At 43.3% G+C, this 24,293-nt stretch overlaps 1 long non-coding RNA gene across 1 annotated transcript; it reads right to left on the bottom strand.

Moving 5' to 3' along the window:
- Positions 1-994: 994 nt before the first annotated feature.
- LOC141984234 (uncharacterized) lies at positions 995-19,249 on the bottom strand. The gene is made up of 3 exons (XR_012638700.1): positions 19,213-19,249; positions 2,835-2,968; positions 995-1,040 (listed from the first exon to the last, which is right to left on the bottom strand). It is a non-coding gene; the product is annotated as an uncharacterized LOC141984234 (long non-coding RNA).
- Between the last annotated feature and the right edge of the window lie 5,044 nt (positions 19,250-24,293).

Genomic DNA, 24,293 nt, shown 5'->3' with positions numbered 1-24,293 from the left:
TGTTTTAGCTCTGTTAATCCCAGAATGAAATCGGTTTTGCACCATGATGTAGTCGATCTGGCTGTGATGTAGACCATCAGGTGCATGCCACATTGATCATCTTTATGCTTTATGTGCTTCTAATGTGTTTGCAAGACCCAGATTGTTATAGCTGGCAAACTCCAAAAGTCTCAATCCTCTCTCATTGGTTACCACCTTACAGAATGGTGAGATTATTGTGGCCCAATCTTTCAATTTTAACATTCCAGTTTCCCTGTACAATCATGATATTTTTCTTTTGTATCTTATCGATGATGTTTTTGAGCTGATTGTAAAAATCTTCAATTTTTTCATTGTCATAATCTGTTGTAGGGGCATAGACTTGTACCACTGTGCTATTAAACAGTACTGCCTTTAGACGGATGGAAATAAGCCTGCTGGATATTGGGCAGCATCCTAATACTGAATTATTGATATCTTTATGCACAAGAAATCCTACGCTGTTGACATGTTTGTCCTCTCCACTGTAATAGAGTACATGGCCTTCTTCCGTTAGTGCCTCTCCAAAGTTCTTCCATCTGACCTCAGAGATTACTAGGAGGTGCCAGATGTATTGTTCCATTTCGTACATGAGTTCTTTCAACCTCCCTATTTGTCTCAGTGTCCTTACATTCCATGTGGCTATGGTGATGTTATCTCTTCCATGGATCCTCTTTGTTGGGGTTACACCAACAGTATACTTGTTGCATCTGCCCTGGTGGGAGACGTATGGCGCGGTCATTATTAACCTGGACTGTAACCAATCTGGTACGGACATGGTTGACTTGCTCATCATAAGGTGTGTCTTCGGCAAATTTATAACCTGGTAGAGCCCATCCCTTTCCAGGCAGCCCCCTTTTATTCACCTCTTATGACAAGCAGGAGGAGCAGTAGACCTATCCTGGTCCCGGACCCACAGGGGAATATTCTTGACAACTTCTTCTTCCAGACATTAGTTTGGCTAAAAATTGTGAATTCTCTTTGAAGGTATCAGTGACCCCTTTGGTTTTCCATGAACATTCCTGCAAATAAGTGAATTATGGTTCATAAGTATGTCCACGGATTGATGGAGTGTCACACATACTTGTGTGAATGTGCTTTTGCATGAGTATTCATATTATGAGTATGGCCATCTTGAAAGCTATTTGTAGATTTGGAAGTCAGTCACTGAGTAGAAATGAAACTGTAGATGAAACTCAGCCCCCATACAGACCACTTAGTCCTTCAGTATAGGACTTGGATGAGATTCAAGAAGTGCATAGCCCTTACACAGGGATAAGTTCACCCAATGTGAGTTAGATGACCAGTCCCTTATGGAAATAGGGATAAATGTAATAGGGATAAAACCAATAGAGTTTAATAGAAATTACTCTTGAAGCCTATAGAATTTAACAGAAGATGATACTGTTGGCCCTGTTGGCCACAGTGGTTAGCCACTATTCAGGCCTTACTGGGTTGTTTCTGTTAGGAGGAGAAATTGATGATCCAAGTCAGGTATTTCTTTGGTACATTTTACAATGAATGAGCAAAGTCCTGTTCCCTGAACACAGTAGCAACAAACAGCAGCAGGCAGTTTCCCTGCTGAGACATCCCCAAGTCTCTCCCTCAATGACCAAGAAACTTTCTGCTTCCTGTGAGGGTGAGGTGAACAATTCCTGACAGCTTCTTTCCCAGGCTTTCTGCCTCCAGCTCCACAGGTTACAAACAAATATCCTAGTCTTCTTTGCACTTGTCTTTGTATCAGGTTGTTTCTTCAGGGCAGCAGTGAATGACTTCTAACATAAAAATATTGTTTTCCTAGGGTGTTTTGACAACAGAGATATACTTTTCTATTTAATTCTATAGGCTGCTCCAAAAAAAAGTCTATAGAAAATGTATGATTACGTTCTGTAATGCTTTTCCCTGTGAACTCCAATAGCAAATTATGAACAGCAAATAGTTCATAAAGCATTCCACAGGCTGAAATAATGCCTAAACCATTTGTTGCATAATTATGAATAATGATTCCTGGGCAATTCACAAACAAGCGAAAGGGGCAACATTTGCTGTATAAATTGTTCCCTGTAGATAGTTCTCCCAATTTTAGTCATTTCTAGCCTGGATAGGCTTTAAATTAGTGACCTAGCAGGGTAGCAGTCTATAATCCATTACAAATCTCCTGAGCCATCCAGCCCTCCTGCTTATAAAGAGTTCTTAGCTTACCATGCATATTTCCTGATTGGTTGTGCTGCTGCAAGGATTTGCTGAAAGTTGATGATGGCATTTAAGTTTATTTTAAATAAATCTACTTCCTCCCTTAAAGGTACCAAAGCATTATTTATTTTTATGTAATATAATTTTTATGGTGTAGCTTAATCTTTATTAGTGTTTGTAACTTCACTGCAGACAATTCTGAGCACATAATTAGCTTGTGCTGTCTGCCGTTTCTTATTCTTATTCTGATTATTAGAAATTGTACTGATTTCAAAAATGTTTCCAGCTCAAGTTAAAATTCTCACTCACCAGCTAGTATGCGGCTGGATCCCTTGTCCTAACTTTTTAATGCTTCCAGTAGATGCCTTTGAGCGAACTAAAAGTATTAATAAATAGGACAGATAAAGAAAACGATCAAACCCCCACTGAGATGGCAACAAAAAAGAAATCAAAACATTTGCCGATGCTCTGAAATATGAGACCTGCATTACAAAGTCACAGTACAGTGTAACTGTGAAGCAATCAGATCACTTACATGCACAACTCAATTGCTTCACAAGACTCATTTTGTAATCTGTGCATTTATTTAAAGACCAAATATTCTCCAAAGAGATTAAACTCACCTGTGTCTTGGTCTCTGATGAGACATGAAGTGGAATAGTAAGGCCAGAATGGATGGCCTCTCCTCTGTAGACAGTATGGGAGTGGGACCCAGGATAGAGAGAGGGATTAGACCTGGAGATGGTGAGTGGAAACCCTGGGAAAAAAAAGAAGGAATGAAGGGGTAAGAGCCTGGCTGGAACACTGGCAGAAATGGTGCAGAAGGATTTACTTTGTATAAGACTTTTTCTCTTGTGGGATCAAAAAAAAAAAAGCCTTGTGCTTTGACTGGAAGGTCGAAAGCACTACAGCAACCTATAAGCTTGTGGAAGACTGTTGTTGGTAGGGAAACTGGAGCATGGACACTTCAGGATGTCAGAGAGTTACATTCACATGCTCATAGGATGTTTCAGATGGGTGGGGCATCACATGTGAAAGATCATTACGCAGCAGCATGTTTGTTCAGTGATGTAATATCATGTGACCATATTATGCCTGCCCTGTATTTTTTAAATTCACTGTCTATGAAGTGTCAGATTTACTATAAATTGCTCGTGATTGTTTTTAAACCTGTTTGATATAGGCATTAGCTACATACCAGGCTTCCTCTTTAACCCTCATCACAGCTGGATATATCTGACTGTATGCCACCAGTCATTTAACTGTCTTACTATCATGCTGAGGGTTGAAAAGCACCCTCATGAACTTGTGCTGGTAGATGTGGAATCTACTCTTGCTGCTGAACTCTGTCTCAGGTCATCTCATTTCTGTTTTTAAAAGCATCTGAAAAAAATCTTTTTCCAAATAGGTGTTTAGATTAACCTCACATGTATCATCTTTATCATTCCTTTCCCCCTTATTTTGTATTGGGCCCTCTTGTTTGATTTTATTGGTTTGAATTTTAAGTGGACCATTTATAGTAGTTCACTGTGGTATTTTAAATTGTTTTTGATATATACAGTACCATGAGAGAGGGAGAGAGAGACGTGAGCTCCTTAACAAATAAGATAACTGTTGTGGTTTTATTCATTCCTTCATGAGGTCAAAAATGGCTTTTACAAAACTTGGCTGGTTTTATTTCCAGGATTGAACCTCAAAGTGATGTTATTTATTTGTATAATATTAGTGCGCAGGAGCTAACTTTGCCCATTGTTATAGACACTGTACAAATGCTTGGTCTCTTGAGGTCCTTTCCAGTCCTACAATTCTGATTCTGTGATATACAATCTGAATAGATAAGACAGACATGAAGTAGAGCAGGGGTCCCCAGCGCGGTGCTGGGTTGGACACATGGCTGGACGCCCCGCCGCCGAAATGCCGTAGAGAAGCGTTGCCGTTTCTTGGGTGCATTTCGGCGGCGACGCTTCTTGCCGCTGCCGTTTCTCTGTGGCGGCATTTCGGCGGCGGGGTGTCTGGCGCCCGCCACAGTCTTCTGGGAATAGCAATATGGTACAATATGCTTCAGTGGTTGGGGACCACTGAAGTAGAGAATAGGAATGTAACATACAAACAGCGATGATCTGCAAAGGTCATGTTAGTGTGAACAATTTTGGGGGATGGAGGTTTGATATATTTTGGGGTGGGGTGTTGCTAGGAAGAAATTAGCTAGATGGAAAGACAAAAGAAGGGAGATTGAATATTAAAGGGATGGTGCAAAGGGGAGAAGGCTGGGAAGAAGAGGAAGGGGAGGGAAGAGAAGAGCTTAGAGGGCAGGTAGAGTGAGGCTGAGTTCAAGAGACTGTGAGTGGGTGTTGGAGCAAACAACCAGTGCAGGGGAGAAAATGTTCAGAGACAAAACGATAGAAGGCAGCCTGATGACATAATTAATATTCCACTGCTCCTGCTGGCTTTTGTCTCTGGCTGCTGTGCTAAGTGATTTGGATGGCATTGCAGCTTAGCTTTTAAAGAGACCAAGGCCTTGTGCAGAACTGTTTTGTACCCTGCCTCCTTCCTTACTCACTTACATCCTGTGCTACCTTCACCAGGAGTTATGCCTGTTTAAAAACTTTAGGATCAGGTCCTTTGTGGATCTCAGTTATACATGCATCAGTGCTTTTTACCCAGCAATGCTGGGAGTGCTACCTGAGAATAATAATTTTCATTTTCCGGCGTCCTGACCCAGTGAAACAACTTCTAACAAAAGTGAATTCGGCAAAGCACCTCAGGGGACTGTGACAGAAATTAAGGCCTGAGAAAATGAAGATGGCTGAGGTGTATTATTGCTGTGCTATTGTTTTCTGTGTTCTAGTTCAATTTATTCTTTTATATGTCCTGTACACTTGTAGATTAGATTTAAATCCACACAAAACAGGCTACATTACACATACAGCTTTACAAAAAGGAGGATAGTGTCCCTTATTTGGTCACTCCCTTGGCTGAGTCTGCCCAAGTGTTTTCATGTCAAACTAAAATACAGGGGCCAACACAACCTTTTCTATTAGTCTGACAGAGCCTCTTAGTGCACATGGTGGATAGTCCACTGGAAAGTTCACTGAGTTCATCCATTTTGAACTTCATGTTCATTTTTTTGGCCAATTCTTTGAAGACTGTCTTTAAACTAATGTGACAAAATCTGATCATTCCTGTTGCCTAATATATTCTGATATTTTAAAATGAATGCAAATTATTTTTTTCTAGTCTGCCTGCATGCAAAATGCAACCCGGATATTCCAGAGCGATGCATGATTTTCTTGTTGAATCTGTCTTCTGCAACAGATGGTCTGAACTAGTAGTGTAAAGGAGAGAGTCTCCCCAAACTTCTCCTATTCACCTTAAGAGGCTGCTTACTTAAAAGGCATGACTAAGGCCCTACTTGAATTGCAGGATGATAGTCCAAAAATTGTGGCTGAGTTGAGGACAAATCATGGAAAATTGTGGAAAAGTACTAATGGATCCTATTATTTGCAGTCTATTATTACTTGACCGTGGTTTTCCACTGTCAGCCACCCAGGGCTGAGAGTGAGGGCTCCCACTGCCAAAATTGCAGTGGAAGCCTAATATTGCAGAATCCACAATGTTCACAATACCACAAGTTAAGTAGGGCTTTATGTATAATTATGTAAATGCTTGCATGGTTGACCAATTCACTTCTGATTGTTATGTCAGAAATATCAATCTAAGGTAAAATTCTTTTCACTTCATCCACATATGATAAGTGGGAGGTGTGGGGGACATAAATTTCACCCCCAACTCAGAGGAAGGGCCTTGGGTTGCTGGGTAGCTTTCTTTGCAGCTCTACTCCAATCTATGGGTTGCCATAGCAGACGCAGCCCCAACTTGCTGGGGGTGTGTGTGGCAGAATTGGGGTCACTTAATCTGTAAATATGGAACCTGACCCAGTCCCATTTTTGTGCTGTCATCATATTGATCTTCTACATCCACCCACGTTTGGAAAAATCCTTTCCATTGAGTGGAGGGAATGCACAGACATCTCTGTGTGGCAGTTCAGCAGGTCACCTATAGGCTTTACACTGACAAGGGGGCCATTGCTGGCCCTCAGCACCAGTTGTGGATTTCACTCCTAGTGATTTTGTCCAATTTTATTAGATATACCTATTGACTCCTAAGAGTATTTATTTGGGTTGAAACTCTAGCAAAAGAGCCCTATGTTTTGCATGGGCAAATAGTCAAATATCTTATACAATATTCTTTCAATTTTTCAGATAACTGTCAACGTTCTGCCTTCTCCTCAATAAGGGTAAGAGTGGTGCTTACATTAGTATTGAGTAATAAGCGCTAGATTATTGCAGTGTGTCTGGTGAGGTTAGGTGGGTTTTCCATACAGGCAAGTAACAAACAATAGCACATGTAGTTAAGCCTACCTCTTTGCATCTTATATCAATACTGGGTATTTGTGGAAAATTAAGTAGAATGAAGAACGAAAGAAACATGCACACCAACACCTCTCCTCCACCACCTGCAAAAATTCTGTATAGTAAGGAGAAACGCCTCAACAGACTTTGCATGAAGAAAACACTCTCTGCTTTCTTTCTGTTACCTGGTTTCCACTGTTAGTTTGGTGATTTCCCTTGCCCTAAGACTTTGGCAATTGGCAATGATGTGATTACCGAGATAGCTCTCCCATGTCAACATTAGTACCACTTGCTCCCAGAACAAAAACCAAATGTCTTTGGGGTTCAAAAGGCTTTTATATTTGCACTCCCTTTTTTAGGGTGCCAATATATTCCAAGAAAGTTTCTTTCTCAAGTTATTTCCAGCTTCTCCTGGAGGTACTAAAAAGCTCACAAGTCAGCCAGTTTCTGTATGAGATTCAGAACAGTTTTGCAAACCCCACTGGTTCAGATGCTTGCACAGCATCTGATAAGCACATATGCTGATCCTGAACGCCAACACTTTTGCAAGAACTCTTGTCACCACATTTGATAGCACCTGTTTGTATGTCTGTATTTTAGGCCCTAATCACTAGAATATCTATGCATAGATCTTGACCAATGGAAATAAGTCAGAAAAGTTAAGGAAAAGAAAGACACAGAATGCAAAGCATTTCTTGGTGCCAGCATGATCATTTTTATTCTGTTTAGGGTCTTGGAAGCTTTGAAGGTGTGACAGGAATGCACTGCTCATAGACACTCAAGACAAAGACAAAGCCATGTTAGAAAAAAGGAAAATGGGACAAATTTAGCCACAAAGGAATGTGTCTAAGATATGAACAGGGAATTTTCCATGTGAGTGACTAGTCAAAAGGGCATCACCCCAGCCTAGCCACAATGGCATAGCTCCTCAAATGTTGCAAAAGAAGAAAAATATTTAATGCTTATTTCTGCTGTCAGAGAAACATCTCTGATTACTTAGGGTAAGGTCAAAGATAAGAGAATGCAAGACAGATATTCTCTCTCTTAGGTAGAGTCAAGTTGAGTGAAAGGAGAAAATCAACCCAGATGGCTGCAGCAGTCATGGGTGAGAGCTTGTAATCACTGTATCAGAGCTTAGGCAATTCACAGTTATAAACAAATGTACCTTTAAATTTCATCTATGGCTGTAATATCTCCAGAAGCCTTGGCTGGAAAGTTGGTTGTCTTGATGCATGGTCGGTTGAATAAGACTTTGGGTTACTCATGTGGTTCTTGGCAATGTCATGCATTACTTTTTCTCACAGGTGTGATCATAGTGAATGGAAGTTCACTAAGGGGCCTCCAAACCTAAACTTGTTGGGGGGGGGGGGGAGGAAGGAGGGGTTACTTGCAAAATACAAGAACCAGCCCGAGAGATTAGTGGGGTGGGGTGGGGTGGAGGGAACCACACAAACAAGAGAATGATGGCAATTTGTATGACAGGTTCATAACAAAACCTGACTCTGAACCAAATTTGAGTTTGATTTCAACCCCAGAATTCCTGCAGATTTAGCAAGGTTCACAAACCTTTCAGAAAACATGGTTTGTGTGTTGAAATTCTAGCCTACAGGGACCAAATTTCAAGCAAACCTGAGTTGTTATATTTGAAATAGAGTCTATGCAAGACTCAATGGGTGGGTCTACACTGTATTTAAACACCGGATCTAACCCATGGCAGCTGACTCAGGCTCGCGGGGCTCAGGCTACGGGGCTGTAAAATTGTGGTGTAGACATTTGGGCTTGGTCTGGAGCCCATGCTCCAGCCCAAGCCTGGACATCTATACTGCATTTTTATAGCCCTACAGCCTGAGCCCGAGTCAGCTGACATGGACCAGTCGTGGTTGTTTAATTGCAGTGTAGATCTACCCAATGATTTCACATGGCTTTGACTTGAATACTAAATTTAAGCAGACTTTCACTTTGAGGGGGATGTGAATGCATGTATATTGAAAGCAGGAAAGGATTTTCAAGACACACACCCTCCCTTGCCTTCTCCCAGCCCATGAAAGGGAATTGCTGACTTTGCCACAGTTTGGGTAATGGTAGTCATGGCAATTGGGAATAGTTCATCTCTTAACATCATCCAAAATGGAGTTTTGCATGAAAGCCTCTGGTGTAAATAATTTGCTGCATGTTGAAGGAGACACATAGTGTGTACCCAGTGATGAACTGCCAAAATCTTAACAACGGGTTCCCTCCTCACCCCACAAAGGGGTCGTTGCCCACCCCACCACCCCGGGACTCCTGCCCCATCCAACCCCTTCCCCTGTTCCCTGACTGCCCCCAGAACTGGGCAGGAGGGTCTCATGGGCCACCATAGTGGATGCCCACCCCACCCTTAAGAGCCAGAGGCACCTGCCGGAGGGCGAGGTGGGGAGTCCCAGCGGTGCTTACCTGGGGCAGCTCCCAGGAAGCATCCGGCAGGTCCCTCTGGCTCCTAGGGGTGGGGGAGCGTAGCTGGGGGGGGAGAAACCGCTTCCCCCACTGATCACATCAAAAGTGGCGCCTTAAGTGCCGACTCCGTGGGTGCTCCGGGGCTGGAGCACCCACGGGCAGCTCCCGGCCCCAGCTCACCTCACCTCCGCTCCGCCTCCTCTGCTGAACGTGCTGCCCTGCTCTGCTTCTCTGTGCCCCCTGCCCCCGGCTACCCGCTAATCAGCTGTTCGGTGGGAAGCCTGGGAGGGCTGAGAAGCAGGCAGCGGCTTCCTTCTCAGGCCCAGGGAGAAGGAGGTGAGCTAGGGCGGGGAGAAGTTCCCCTGCGCATCCCCCGGGTTACCTGCTGCTGCGCGGGTGGCCCTCCTCGTGCCCCCCTGCCCCAGCTCACCTCCGCCTCCCTGGGCCTGAGTGGGAAGCCACGGCCTGCTTCTCAGCCCACCCCAGCTTCCCGCGTGAACAGCTGATTCGCGGGAAGCCTGGGCGTGGGCGGAGAAGCAGGGTGGCACGTTCAGGGGAGGAGGCGGAGCAGAGGTGAGCTGGGGCCGGGATTGGGGCGGGGAGCTGCCGGTGGGTGCTCTGCACCCACCAGATTTTCCCCTTGGGTGCTCCAAGGCTGGAGCACCCATAGAGTCACCGCCTAAGGCGCCACTTTTGGCCTTTTGTTAAATTTAGAAGCCCTTTTAGAACCGGTTGTCCCTCCCGGTTGTCCCTCGCGGGACAACTAGTTCTAAAAGGGCTTCTAAATTTAACAACTGGTTCTAGCGAACCGGTGGGAACCGGCTCCAGCTCACCACTGTGTGTACCTACTACACTAATATGTATACGTACTGAACATACGTATGCATTGTACATGTATATATGTACATTTCTAAGGCCAGCTTTAAGCACAAGAAAGACAAATGACTTCTTTTGGGGGACCTGGGTTAATTTCAGCAACATATAGGTTGATCCCCTCCTCTGGCATCAGGATAGAAGGGGAAGGCATATCAGGCATGACCAACAAATTCCTTCATTAAGGATACAGGAGAGAATAGCATAAAAGATCTGCACCCCAGTGATGGGACAAGAAGAGGAGACCTCACACTTTTTGTGGGCTCTGTGGTATCCTTGACAACATGCAACTTAATCCCTTTACACAGGTTCCCACAGAGAATACCACAGATGCTGGGTGGTGTTACGACATGAGGCACAAAGACAAAGGCTGAGTAAATATAACCACCCAAGAAGTGCAATAATAATCCCTTATGTATATAGTGAAGTGCCTCACTGCTGTTATGAAATGGAAATCATAACAATAGAGAGAGAGAGGCAGAGCCATGTGTTTAGTAGGTGCTGTCACTAAGGACACAAGAGCCAGATAGTAAGCTTCAGTTGCACGTGAACTTCTACAGCATATTCACAAGGAGTGTTTATAAAAGCAGTAATTAAAGATGTGTTAAGCTAAATGAACAAATAAGGATTTCTTTGGATAAAGAGCTGTAATGCCCAGGATGTGACTTCAAAATCCTACGAAAGAAAGGGCCAATAATTTGAGTAAGGAGGCATGTCTTCTGGGCTCCTAGCATATTTCAGCCGCCTTACCCTCAGCAGCACAAAACTGAAGACATCTTGAAGTACACAAGCATTTTGCTGGGGTGGAAAACTAGAGACATTACATCCACACAGTTGAAAAGGGTATACAGTCAATAGATCTTTGTAAATAGTGTTCCTTATGCACTAGGTATTCTCCCCAACATGCTATGCTTATTGCACATATCTATAAATAATAAGTACATAAAAGATGATATGTTCATTGGTTTTTAATCAAAAACAATTATGGCTTTTCAATTCTGGCACTCTTCATATTCATGTCTGTGAGAAAGCATGTACTCGATAAGGCAACTTTTTGACTGGTTCAACTCTACTTGCTGCTGAGTTTTATGGAATGGTGAGTAATTGAATTGTTTGGAAGATTGTTCTTTACAAATAATAAAATCCTCAACAATTGGACTTTTCATTGCTTGGCCTGCTGAGTTTTGGATTTATAAAAGAATTTTTTTCTGTTGAGAGGATGGAAAGTTCTGATAAATTATTGCTTCATAACAGAAAAGATAGATTTCGATTTTTAAAAGCTCATTCGAAGGCAGCAGTAAGTACTAGTTAGAACAATGATTTTACTGGCTAGCTCAGCAAGCATTCATGAATGATGGTGGTGCTGGTTGGGACTAGTGTAATATAAGGTTTCAAAATGATTTCCATTCTAAAGCCTTAACCTGGTATCCGGATGTGTTAGTACAAACTCCTGCACCTGTGGTTAGTCACATTGACTTCAACCAGGTCCTAAATAGGTATGTAGGTAAAATACATGCTATCAGTGGGAGTCTACATGGGCATAGGTGTCCATGTTGGTATGGCTACATGCAGGATTGAGGCCTGATTACATTAATATACACATAACTAAAGCTGGGAAAATGGTGAAAAAAATTCTGGGATCCGTCAAACGCTAAAGTGATTTGATATTTGAGCATGTTAATTTTTTTTAATTTTATTTTTTGTTTTTCTTTCCACAAATGCTCACGTGAGTAAGGTTTTGTTTGCATGGCTCCTTAGGGGAAAGGTAGCATTTTTGGACATGTTCTCTTTTGTGCAAGAACAGGCACTCCCACCTGGAGCGCTCCTGTGGCCACGGTAAGGGAGATTTGCAGAGTGATTAGGGTGGTTTCTGCATTGAGGACGACAGGAGGTAAAAACATAAAGTGAGAGATGTTCTTTAAAAATAAATTGATAAACTAAACAACACAGTTTGATTGTGAGCGAGGGAGAAGAGGAGGTTAGCATATATGTTTCAGGGGAAAGAAACTGGAGACCTGTAAATAATTTTATTAAGATAATGTTGAAATAAAAAGAAAACAGTACAGAGTTCAAGCATAGAAGTTTCTGGTTATCAGGGAATAAGGTACAGATTATCAAGGGGTGCGAAATTCGGTTTAGGAGCTGGTGGCATAAGGAATACATAATCTGCAATCTCCCCGATTGGGGGTAAAAGTTTAACCGGTCAAAGTACAGACATTGAGATATGGGGGTATCTTGTCCATATAATGGCTATGTTCAGGTGTGGAGTATAATGAGCGGATACGATGATGGGGACGGATCTACCCTTATTTGGTGAGATTTAATGTTCAGTGAGTTTATGGTTCCAGTTCATACGGTCCAGTGGAAAAAGCCTCTCAGTCCCTTTCCCATAGTGGATGCACGATGTCGTACCGGCTCACACCTCCTGGTACTGTCGGTGGCCGGTGATGTGTTCGATGTTGATGTCCCTGGACCATCAGATGATGTCTGAGACCATGAGGTGCCGCATGAGCCGCGTGTAGCGTCAACCGATCCCACAGGTTCACAGCACGCGCTCGTTGCAGGGGTCCCAAGCACCCAGGGCTCCGATGATCAGGGCATCCATCTGCACCTCGTAGCCCTTCACTCTCAGGGTGTCGGCCAGAGGGGCGTATTTTTCCAGCTTATGAGCCCGAGCTTCTCGGAAGGCCGGGGTCCTGTTCTCAAAGGCTGTCAGTACCGGGGATGGCACAGTTCATGGCGACCTCCCCCAGGCGCGGTGCGATGGCTTTCACTAGGCGGTTCTAGATGGCATTGTGGCGCAGCTGCCAGGCTCTGGCGTGGGCCTTGCAGCTGCACAGGACGTGGGGCAGGGTCTCGCTGGAGTAGCTGCACTTCCTGCAATGCTTGTCTCAGTTCCCGTGGCGGACGGCTCCGTTGAGCGGGATGCAGTTGAGCCGGGTGCGGTAGATGAACCGCCAGTCAGCGAAACGGGTGAAGCCGCCCCCGGCGAGGAAGTGGTTGCTGGCGTCCCACTTGCTGGTCAGTTCGAAGGCTTTACCCTCCTCCGGTTTACGCTTCAGGGCTTCCATGTACAGTGAATGGATGGCTGCCTTCACGGTCCTCTCCAGCATGCCCCTGGCGCTCGGGGTGACGATGGTGTTGTCCTCAGACCTGATCTGCTGCACCAGGACTCCCAGCTCCTGGTGCTCCTCGCACCACTCCCAGCGGCAGCCGATGCGCTTCCCCAGGTGACGTGTGGCATTGCGAGCGCGGGACCACAGTGAAGCGATGTCGCGCCCGTCCCATCCGAATTCGCCATCCAGAGAACCGCTCAGGAAACTGGTGGTGTCTTGGTTGGAGGGGGCTCTGCCGATCCGCTTCTTTGTTGCGTCATGGAGGGAGTTTGCTGCGATGTTCCTTACCATGGTGTCGGGACATGTCAGCAGGCAGAAGGCGTGGGTGATCACCGTGATGTCACACAGGTCACCCATGCGGGAGACATTGGCACCGCCATGCCTGTGGGCGATATAGACCAGCTCGTTGCTAGCTCTCTGGGGAAGGAACAGCCACTTCTTCACCAGCTGCTGGACGATCTTGTCTGCCTTGTTGAGGGGTACCTTCGCTGTAAGCAGAGTCAGGATGAGCTCTACCCTGACATCTGGTGGCGAGTCATGGTGGGTTGTGGAAAAGAACTTCAGGGGCTGATCTCATTTGCATAAGCACACCCACCCTGTCTAGATGGTCACTTTGGCTGCTGTAGGAGCCCCAGTTTCTCTGTTACTGGGGCAGGAATAAACTGTTATCATCCTGATTATGTGAATCAAGGACAGTGGAACTGTGCTCAGCCTCTTGTTATGATGGAGGGACTCACCATCAACTAAGCAGCACTCGCTAGGCAAGGGTCATGGGATCCAAAACTCTGTGAATGAAGAGAGGCTGGGGACAGGTATTAACACTTGGTGGCATGGGTCCCCTGGTGAGGGCCTTACATGCTAATTGCACTTCCTCCTCTCTCCACTGTGGAATATCAGAGCTACTTTTGATTCCATTAGGAGTCTAGTTACAGGCTGCTGAGCTGAATTCACTTTGGGCTAATGGTGCACCAGCACTGAGGCTCCCCTACTACAAGCTGAAATTACAAAAGAGCTGACCTGACTAAGAGCTGAAATCACTGAGCGTTGTGTTAAGTAGTGGGGGAGCCTGAAGATATATGGCGGAGCAGTTTGCAGTACGGCGAGCAGAGCGGCTGGTGGAGCAGAGCGGTTTGCGGGATGGCGAGCAGAGCAGAGCGGCTGGTGGAGCAGAGCAGTTTGTCGGACACCTGGAGCAGCTCATGAGGGCGGCTGGCAGAGCGGAGCCCCATGGAGAGGTGGGGCCATCAGCTTTGGACCACGTAAGGTGCCCCTTAACACCCCCTGTAAAACTCTGCAGATAAACTTTTGAACTCTGGGGCTGCCCTGACCAGGGAGAGAGACTTTTGGGTCGTTGGACTTTGGGTGATTTTGGGTTGCTGGACTCAAGAACCAAAGGGAAAGGACACGCCCCAATTTGCTTGGGGTGGGTTTTTTGCTCATGGGTTGTGTTATGAATCCTGTTGGTGGTGTTTCCCCAACATAATGCCACATTGTTTCTCTCTGTTATTAAAAGGCTTTTTGCTACACTCAGACTATGTGCTTGCGAGAGGGGAAGTATTGCCTCTTGGAGGCGACCAGCGGGGGTGGGATATATTTGTCCCAGGTCACTGGGTGGGGGCTCGAGCCGGTTTTGCATTGTGTTATTGGAACCCCTAGATACTGAACCTGGCCCTTGTTGCTGCCAACTCTGACAGGCAGAAGGGTTACACAAAAATAGGACAGTAATCTTGCAACTTCTGGCCAGACGCTTAAGCAATTGAGCAGAGTAAAAGGAACAGGATATGTGACTGTGCCCTTTGCAAATAGAACTGTGAATGCACATGTAAACACTACTACTTTGGGTGAATGTCACAAGGAAAAATGAAACAAAGTCTGCCATGAACAGCCACTAAGCCTTGCTTCCAACAGTTTGCCTTTCTGGTCCTCAGGGCTATCACTTGGGGGATTTGCACAAAGCCCTGTGTAGAGGACAGTGCAGAGCTGCAGTGCCCTTGGAGAAGCATGGCTGCTCCATTAGGATGGTACAGATTGGGCTCCCTGGTGTGCTGACCCCTCAAAGTACCATGAGGTAGGGGGCCTGGCTCCACCTGTTCTCTGCTTTATTTTGAGCTATTTGCTCACAATGAGAAGAAAAAGGTGAGCCATCCCGGCTTGCAGGGACTGCAATAGTGATTGGTACAAGGGGAAAAGAGGCTTCAGGCCCTTCCTGTGTGCACTCTTATGCAAGGACAGATCTCCGTCTGGCTCTTAGGAAGGAATATTGAAATCTGGAGATCCACATACTCAGCTAGAATATAATGTTCTGTCTTGTAAATAAGAAAAGCGGTTCACATTCCCGAGGTTCACTAATCTCCTACTACCTCTCTTGGCTGTGAAGCTTCCAGCATTATGCCAGGTAGAGCAGGCATCTGTCCTTTTCAGTCCTCTCTGTGCTAATAATTATAGGTTTGGGTTGTCTCGTTTTTCATAAAAATTTCACTTGAAATGAGGAAATGGTCTTATCAATAATTGTAGCTACTCATCCAATTTAACACGCACTAATGCAAGAGGTGACTCTTATCAGCCTTAGTGTCATCAACAAATTGCAGCAGAGCTCTGCAGGCACATTTCTTGGATCGGAAAAGTGGTCAGGCTGGTTTTTAACATTAGTGGCAACAACTGAATAGGGTAGGAGGGGATTAACTTGTGCAATATGTGACGTGGAAAGTTCAATGTTCAATTTGAATCTTTCTCTTCTTTGTGTACTACCTTTTATGTGTAAAATATTGGAAGCTGCTTTTGCTTGTGGAACTATATACAGTTGTGTACAAAAATTATAAAAAGGACTCTGTTCTTTTCAACTTGTTCAAGGTTTCTAAGAATACTAAAAATTTAACAATAATGCATTTTGGTAAAGTGGATTACACGGCTAGAATGACTGCATTTCTTGGTCATTTGAGTCAATCCTCTGGGATTGTGTCTCCCAAACCTCCTGAGGTGTGTAGTAATATGAACATGGCCTGTGTGGCCACGTTTCATATATTATATTTAGGGCATGATTTTCAGAGGTGCTGAACAGCCCCAACTCCACTTGAAATAACTGGGAGCTATAGAGCACCCCAGAAAATAAGCATCTTAAAATTGTATTTTCAACGCAGTACTGACCTAATTCTGTTCCCAATGAAGTCAAAGTTAAAACTGCCCCTGAACTAAGTGGAATTTTTGTTATCCTAACACTGCGTGCTTTGGAAAATCTCACTCCCCTCGCTCCACTGTTTTAAATAGTTATGTAGTGTCCTTACAGCAGCGCACTGTTAAAGATCTCCCATGTTCCATCCTAGTTCTGGGTGAAATAATTTGAGAGCGCCTAAACTGCCAAATCTGGATCCTGACTTTGGACTCTGCAAAGTTCTGTGGTTTTTGGATCAGGCTGTTGGTCTGGTCCATTCTATATATTGAGATCTGGATCCAGATTCTGATTCACAAACTCCCCCTAATCCCACTCCAAAATTCACATCTGGGAGGATTGGTTTGAACCCATTGCTAGAAATGATCTCTACTCTAGATCTCTTATTTACCCTCACTCACAGGAGGGTCGGTAAAGTTTTGAGCTGAAAAGCAATTTATAAGACCAAAGCATATAGCTATCTATGTATTATGCATTGCATAGAGCTATTCACCAACATAAATGTGAACTACGACTTAATGTTGCAAAACTCCATGAAACGTTTTAAGCTTATCCTTGCCATTTACAAGGCTACCTTTTTAATTGTCCCACAGACCTCCCACTCCCCACAATGTGCCAACAAAATGTCCTTTAGAAATATTCTGACTCCAAGATGGTGACTGCCGCTGAAGCCTTACAAGCATCTATTTATCTACAGAATTCCAATGTGATCATAGGCAATGCTCCCACTGGTGAAAATTAAAAGGCGAAATAAACTGTCGCATCAGCTTAACTTTAACATAGGTTGTTGGGTTTTTTTACTTCTATCCTTTCAGTATATTGAACTTGACATAGGAAAATCATGACACAAAGATTACTTGATGTTCATAGAATTTAGAAAAGGAGAAAGACCTATTAAGTCATCTAGACCATTCCCCTCAAGGCCAGAGCAAGATTGATCCCTACACTACATTTTCTGCTGTTTTGTCCAGTCTAATTTTAAAAATCTCGAGTGATAGAGCTCCCAACACATCCCTTGGGAGATTATTTCACAAGCTAACATGCTTCACTGTGAAGAAAATAACATTACATGGGTGTTGTGAGGATTGGTTATAGCCGCATTTTATAGCTATCGTAGTATTATAATTCCCATTTTATGGATGGGGAAACCGAGGCACGGAGAGGTTAAGTGAACTAACCAAATCACCACAGGGCATATCATGGTAACATTAAATGCTGGCAAATAGCAATTGTAAAGATTTTAAATGGCAAGCATTTATAGTACAATACTTAATAGATCATAAGATTACTATAATACTATTGATTATTTTAAGATTAGAGTAAGAGTATGGGGGAATATCCTGTTAATGAGGCCACAGGCAAAATTGAAAAAATGTTGATGATCATTGCCTCGTGGTAGGCAAGGATAGTATTACAGTAATATTTCTTTAATATATAGTAATAATTCATTGCTTTACAGTAGTCTATCTTACAATAGTACTGCAATAAATGGTGGAAATAACAATATTTTGTGGTTCTGATTTTTTAAATGAGCTTGTAAGTAGGTGTGTCACCCTTAAAATCATCCCCTGATATGGATTAGGTTAGTTGGATCCTTCAACTTGAAGGAATGAATATAGCAAAGAGCAAGACGCTCTATTAGATTAAAAAACAACACTAGGTAAGAGATGCTAAGCAACCCTAATTTGTTTTGGATAACTGACAATCTACAGTGTCGTGCAGCATCCTGTACAGAATGTACATTTAATCTAGACCCTACCTCAACTCTGCAACACCGGGCAGTTAAGCCAATTAAGGATGTTCAGAATAAATTGTAAAATGTACTTCTAATGGACACCTTTTAATGGAATTAATCTCTTTAAAGCAAACAGGAGCAGCATGTATTTTGTTAAATGGGCACAATCTATCAGCAGACAATTTGGTTTCTTCTCCCTATCACTGCTACTTGTAATGTCTAAGTAAAAGAATAAATATGCAGTGGAGAAATTAATCTGTTTCCTCCCAGCTGACTTGTTTTTGGAAGTGCTCAGGCACCATGTGATTTGCTGCACTATTCGTCTGCTCCACTAATCATCTAATGCCTCTGCCGTCCTTGTTACCGACTCTCAAATGCAACGTATGGAGGGTGGGATAGCTCAGGAGTCATCAAAACAGTGCAACTGAGAACAGAATGAAGCAGCAGATTGAGCAGATCACCACTACCAACAACAAAAAGAGAGAGAGATAAATGAAGTGGCAGCTCCCTGTTCCCAGACTGCATAGGCAACACTTGCAAATGCCATGGGACTTTGAGTCCAGTACTCATGAATGAGTAGCTGGTACCCCAGGTAAGCTCAGAAGTAAGAACATTCCTTCAGCATACCTAATTGTGCAGAATAGAATTGGTATCCATGGTCTGCAATCCTAGATACTCTCTGTGTGCTAGTGAGTGCTGAGGAAAGGCAAAGGAAAGAGAATGCAGTGAAAAGGATGGAACAGGCACATAGGAAGTAAAATGAAGCGTGGTGAAGGAAAACTTTCCAGCATTTTCTTCTGAGATATGGTGTAGGCAGCATAGTCTATGTACTGGGCTAATGGCACCTACTCAGAAAAATGAGAAAATAAAACTTCTGTAAATCCTTGGCCCAGGTATAAATATGTGTGTATTTGTGTCTGTATATGCCCACGCACATCCTCAGCGGGTGTCATTCAGTGGAGCTACACCAGTTAACACCAGCTGTGGATCTTGCCGTGACCAAATCTCTCTGTAGTAGCAATACCAGACATTGCTCATTTGTTTTCCCTTCGCTACACTGGGAAAATGCAGTAAAAATAACATTCACCTCTTCTAACACTGGTGATTTAAAATAGCTGATAAGCAATTCTATTCAAAATGGTGGTAAAATGGCGCTTGCCTCCAGAGCCTTGTCAGCACAATGCCCACCATGTATGCTAACGCCTGTTCAGTGGGGAAATTCCCCCCAGTGTAGACATGGCCCTCATGAAACCAGCTTAGAAATACCTGGCACTGCTGCTGTAGACATGTCTTCTTTTCCTGTCCTGAAATGAAAGAAGACAGAAAGGTTCACTCCACATCTCTTGACGTGCTAGAGCCAAAGGGGTTAAATAATCTCAGTTTGCCAGCATTACTTTTCTTCAGAATACTGAATCAAAATTCAATACAGCCCAGTGGGAGCTCACTTCCTTAACCAGTCTGTTTCAGCACAGAATGCTGTTCAACTTTGTGTTGGTCTCTCGGACATAGTGCTCATTCCCAAAATCACTGACCACTTGCAAACAAACAAAAACAAAATAAAAGCCCAACAGGGTGCTCCTGCAAACAGCTCTGGAGGAGTATGTATGTATTTATTTATTTATTTAGTTTCTTGCTAAACAAGGAAGCATTTTAAAAAAATCAGCTGGAGATGTAGCTACACAAATGTTCTAAGGATGTCTCCCTCCCCCTCCCATCCAGCCTGTTGTTTGCCGGTGGGCTGACACGTCTGGAATCTAGTCAGCTTTCCTCTGCAGCTCAATGGAAAAGGGCAAGTACCTGAAAAGGAGAACAGAGCCATTTCTGTGCTAAAGGACAGGAGAGGTCTAGCCAGAGCGACATTGGGCGCATTCTAATTAAAAATAACAGTCAGTTTTGAGGCTATAGCAGGAGTGCTACTTGTCTAATGCTGCCCTTGGCTCTGTGAAGGCCAGGAGAAGTTTTAGGGCTTTATGATGTCTTTAAAGTACAGCCTGGCTAGAGGTAGAGAGACATTCTTCTCCAGGAGATCATAATCGCTCTGGCCAAAGGGGGAGCACAGCCACTTCTATACCCATTTATGGAGTGCAGCAAACTTCTCCCCATGTGTGCTGGCCTGGCTCTGCAAGACAGACACGAGTCATGGCAGCATCTTCATTCTGTCCTGCCCCCTTTGGAGTGCTGTGTAATCATAGGAGGGTATTGAGGGAGCATCTCCCTTTCCTGCCCCAAGCACAGGGACTGCACTTGCACTTGGCCATTCTGCAGCTCACTCACTTTACACAGTGCCCCTGTGTAAAGGCCAGGCACCAATCTAGCCCTGAATTAAACTAATCTGCTGATCTCCTGCATTTGCATGTAAGGTAAACAATGTGACTCACCAGAAACCCAGATGTGTAAACCTATGATTAAAAACCAATGCTGTAAAAAGTTTCCTCTGTTCTTCAAATAATATTGGATTCATGTTTGGATCAAAGGGTTGAGTTGGTTCCTATTTTGCCTGAGCCCTGTCTCTAGCTGCGACCTTTTCTTATTTATTTTATACTGGAACCCTAGATAATAGCTTTGTTTTTTTCCCACCCAAGTTTCCACTCTGAAAGAATGTTTTGGGAAGCTCCCCAACTCGCTTTTAAATTACATTTGCTTTTTCCATCAGCTAGGAGTGGGTCCTAAAGTGCAGTTCCCCACTTGTGTGTATCCAAAGCATGCTAGCTGCTTTGTAACTATCCAGCCTTGCTTCAACACAGGAAGGGGTCAATTACTTTCAGTTTGAAGACAGGTGGTGAACGGATGGCAGTTTTAGAGTGGTCAGTCCCTCATTCCAAGCTAAGTGAAAACATGTCTTGACCCTGTCTCACTCCCACCTCTGCTGGCTATTATTGCTTCGGTATGTGTTGTAAATAAAAACTCTTTGCTCGAGAATTTGATCATTGATGACGAAAACATACATTTTTGTACTTGTGCAAATAAAAAGTAGGGAAAGACCCAGGAGCAGACTATTGTTAAAAATGCCATTTTTACATAGAATGCTGAAGCATGAACTGCAATTGTGCATTTCAGATAATGCAGCCTGAGAAATAGCCCCAAATAGTTCTGGTCCGTGCACATTTATGGAAGAAATTTTCTGGCCACACATTGAAATTGAATACATGGCCTCCTAAAGTACCTCTAATCTGCCACTCAGTTACATCTGAATGCTGCTTCTATGCAAGCCTTGCATTCAGGAGCCTTAGAGTTTCACGGTCTGATGCGCAGTGATCAACTGGATGTATCACGCAAATGAGGCTCACCCAAGTACCTTGTTGTGACTGTACTCCATGATGCTTCGCATCATGGAATGGTGCTAACATGCTCCATACATTTCACAGTGGGAATCCGTAAGGTCTCTTGCCAGGAAACCTTAACTACACAAAAATGATGGGAGCCAACACTTTGTTCAGCCCAGAGGGCCACACAAAATATTATGCCTTCTATTTTAACAAGTAGTGAGTTAATTGTTTCATACAATGCTCACTCCCCTCCCACTGGCCCCCGAAATGTTCCATTAGAACCTTGTACACTATGGATGTAATTCTTCATTCATTCTGTATCTTGCTAACTTGTTTTTCATAGGTTGTTTTTTATTGTACCGCTGAGTGATATATAGTTCAATAAAGCATTTAAATTGAAAAAAAAAATACGGACTTCTTGGCATATTCAGCTTTTCGAGATTATATATCTATTGATCTATCCATCCAGCCTCATAACTGGATATGAATAAGTGACCAAAACCCACATATCAACCTCTGAGCATAGCCTAGATGGATAGTTCCATTCCAAATAAAAGGACGAATTCACCTCCCAGCCTTAGCATACAAGGATGGAAGCGTTGTCTCAAAATCTAATTTCAGCTTTGAACCTCTGCCAGTGATCAGACCAGCAGTCTTCCTGATCTGATCAGTCCAGCCTGCCAGCTACAGATGGGCCTCTATCACCTCCTGTCAGACTGTGCATTATTAACATTGTCAGCCCCAATATCCAATTAAAGGAATTCCTTTGGGGCAAAACAGAGTGGGACACAATGTGCCTATGATACTTCCTTCCCATCTGTATATGTGATTGTTTGGCATCAGGGAGGTGGACCTTTCCTCCCCACTCACCTGTGAGAGAGCAAATAAATAGCATGGGCCAACTCAGGACCTGATCCAAACTCAGTGAAGCCAATAGGAGAATCAGGTCATCAAAACAGAGCAGCAGCTTGCTGAGTGTTACTGCTTTTTGCTTGAAAACTTATCCACTAACAAATAAAACACAGCCACTTTTAACTTCTTGCCAATCTGGTGTTCATTGCTTTAACATCCTATTTCCTACCTAGGAGTGGTGCATTTCCCCTCTCTTTTTCTCCAGTCAATGGATATCCCACCCCCAGAGTCTCCTCCTAAGTGTTTAAAAGTGTGAAGCAATTTCTTACACTTATTACTGTTACTGAAGCCTGCATAAAAGAAATCATCCAGATAGTATTAAAGTTGCTTGTGCTCTCCTTCAGTTCCCATTCTAAACAGGATTTTGAATGCAGCTGAATAGGAGCTGCCATTAACATAAAAGCCTGAGAGCACAAAATCATCTGGTCTTATCAGGAGCAAACAAAAAAAAAAGAAATAAATAACTAAAACAGATGCAATATCTCTTTGCATATAATTGTATCCTCACACTTTGAAATACATTCATTTCTGAATAATGTTCACAGTCTCTGGCAAAAACTGAAAAAAGCCACTATCCAGTTACCAAATGGCTACTTCTTTATAGCACACTTAAGAGCCACTCTGGCACCGCTGTTTTCTCCTGTCAGAGGCACATCCCTTCTCAAAAGAGGCAGGGGAAAAGGTCTCTTTATATCATTGTTTTTAAAAAGTGAGCAAGGTGTTTGTAAAAGGAGCTGAACACTGGAGACTAGTCTATTCGCAGAAGGGGTATAGCCTGGACAGAAGTAGTCCAGGATTCTCCAGGCAGACCTATAATAGGGTTGCCAGCTGCCTGGTTTTTGACCAGAAAGTCCATTTGAAAGGGGACCTGAGAGTGTCCGGTCAAAAGTACTGACTGGACACCAAAAGTCTAGTTACCATCTGCAGGGGTGCCGGAACAGAAGATTGCTGCCTGCAAATGCCACTGCCAACCGACCCCCTGCCAGTCTAACCTGGGGCATGGGGATCAGGAGGAGTCAGGGCAGGGGGCAGAGCAGCGTGAGGGGGTGGGTGAAGTTTGAGAAGGACGCGGCTTATTAGGACAGCCCGTGTCTCACCTTTATTTTTCTTCACCTTTTATTTCTTCCCTTTCTTCTCTGTCACCACTTCCCTTAAAATTTTCGTTTTCTAGCCCAGCTCTCATCATTAAAATCACATCAAGCCCTCATGGTTCCTTTGTTTCACTTATGCTCTGAGTTGGGTGAGTGGAAAAAGTTCCAATATCATTTTTGCCCCTCCTCCTCATTTCTTAAAAAAAGATATCAGACCTAAATAGTCTTCATATATGACTAAAAATAGCATCCAACTAGGAAGGCTAATATGCGATGCCCTTAATTGTTCTGGGAAGCCTTACATATGAGAGCCCAAATTCAAAAACAAACACACAAAAGTTGTTCCACTTCTCTGAGTTCAGATGCTACTTAACTCCTCTAAGATCCTGATGGCCTCGTAGCATTTTGCAAGTCAAAGGTACAAACATAAATTTCAGGACAAAACATTTTCCTTCTTTTATTACTTTTTTAAGCCAAAAACTTTCAAGTCATGGGAATTGGATAGATATGCTGGGAAATCTTATTACTAGGGCTGTCAAGTGATTAAAAATTAATTATGATTAATTGCACAATTAAAAAAATTAATCGTGATTAATTGCACGATTAATTGTGCTTTTAAACAAAGTAGAATGCCATTTATTTTAAATATTTTTGTATGTTTACTACATATTCAAATATATTAATTTAAATTACAACGCAGAATACAAATTGTAGAGTGCTCACTTTATATTTATTTTTATTACAACTATTTGCACGGTAAAAACCAAAAAAATTGTATTTTTCAATTCACCTCTTACAAGTACTGTAGTGCAATCTCTTTATCATGAAAGTTGAACTTACAAATGTAGAATTATGTACAAAATAACTGCATTCAAAAATAAAACAAAGTAAAATTTAGAGCCTACAGTTCCACTCAGTCCTACTTCTTGGTCAGCCAATAACTCACACAAATGAGGTTGGTTACAATTTGCAGGAAATAGTGCTGCCTGCTTCTTGTTTACAATGTTACCTGAAAGTGAGAACAGGCATTCGCATGGCATTGTTGTAGCTGGCGTTGCAAGATATTTACGTGCCAGAT

Source organism: Natator depressus, chromosome 1 (genome assembly GCF_965152275.1).
Source record: "Natator depressus isolate rNatDep1 chromosome 1, rNatDep2.hap1, whole genome shotgun sequence".
Lineage (NCBI taxonomy): Eukaryota > Metazoa > Chordata > Testudines > Cheloniidae > Natator > Natator depressus.
The sequence above is the reverse complement of the archived record's forward strand: the minus strand, read 5'-3'. Positions and strand labels throughout refer to the sequence as shown.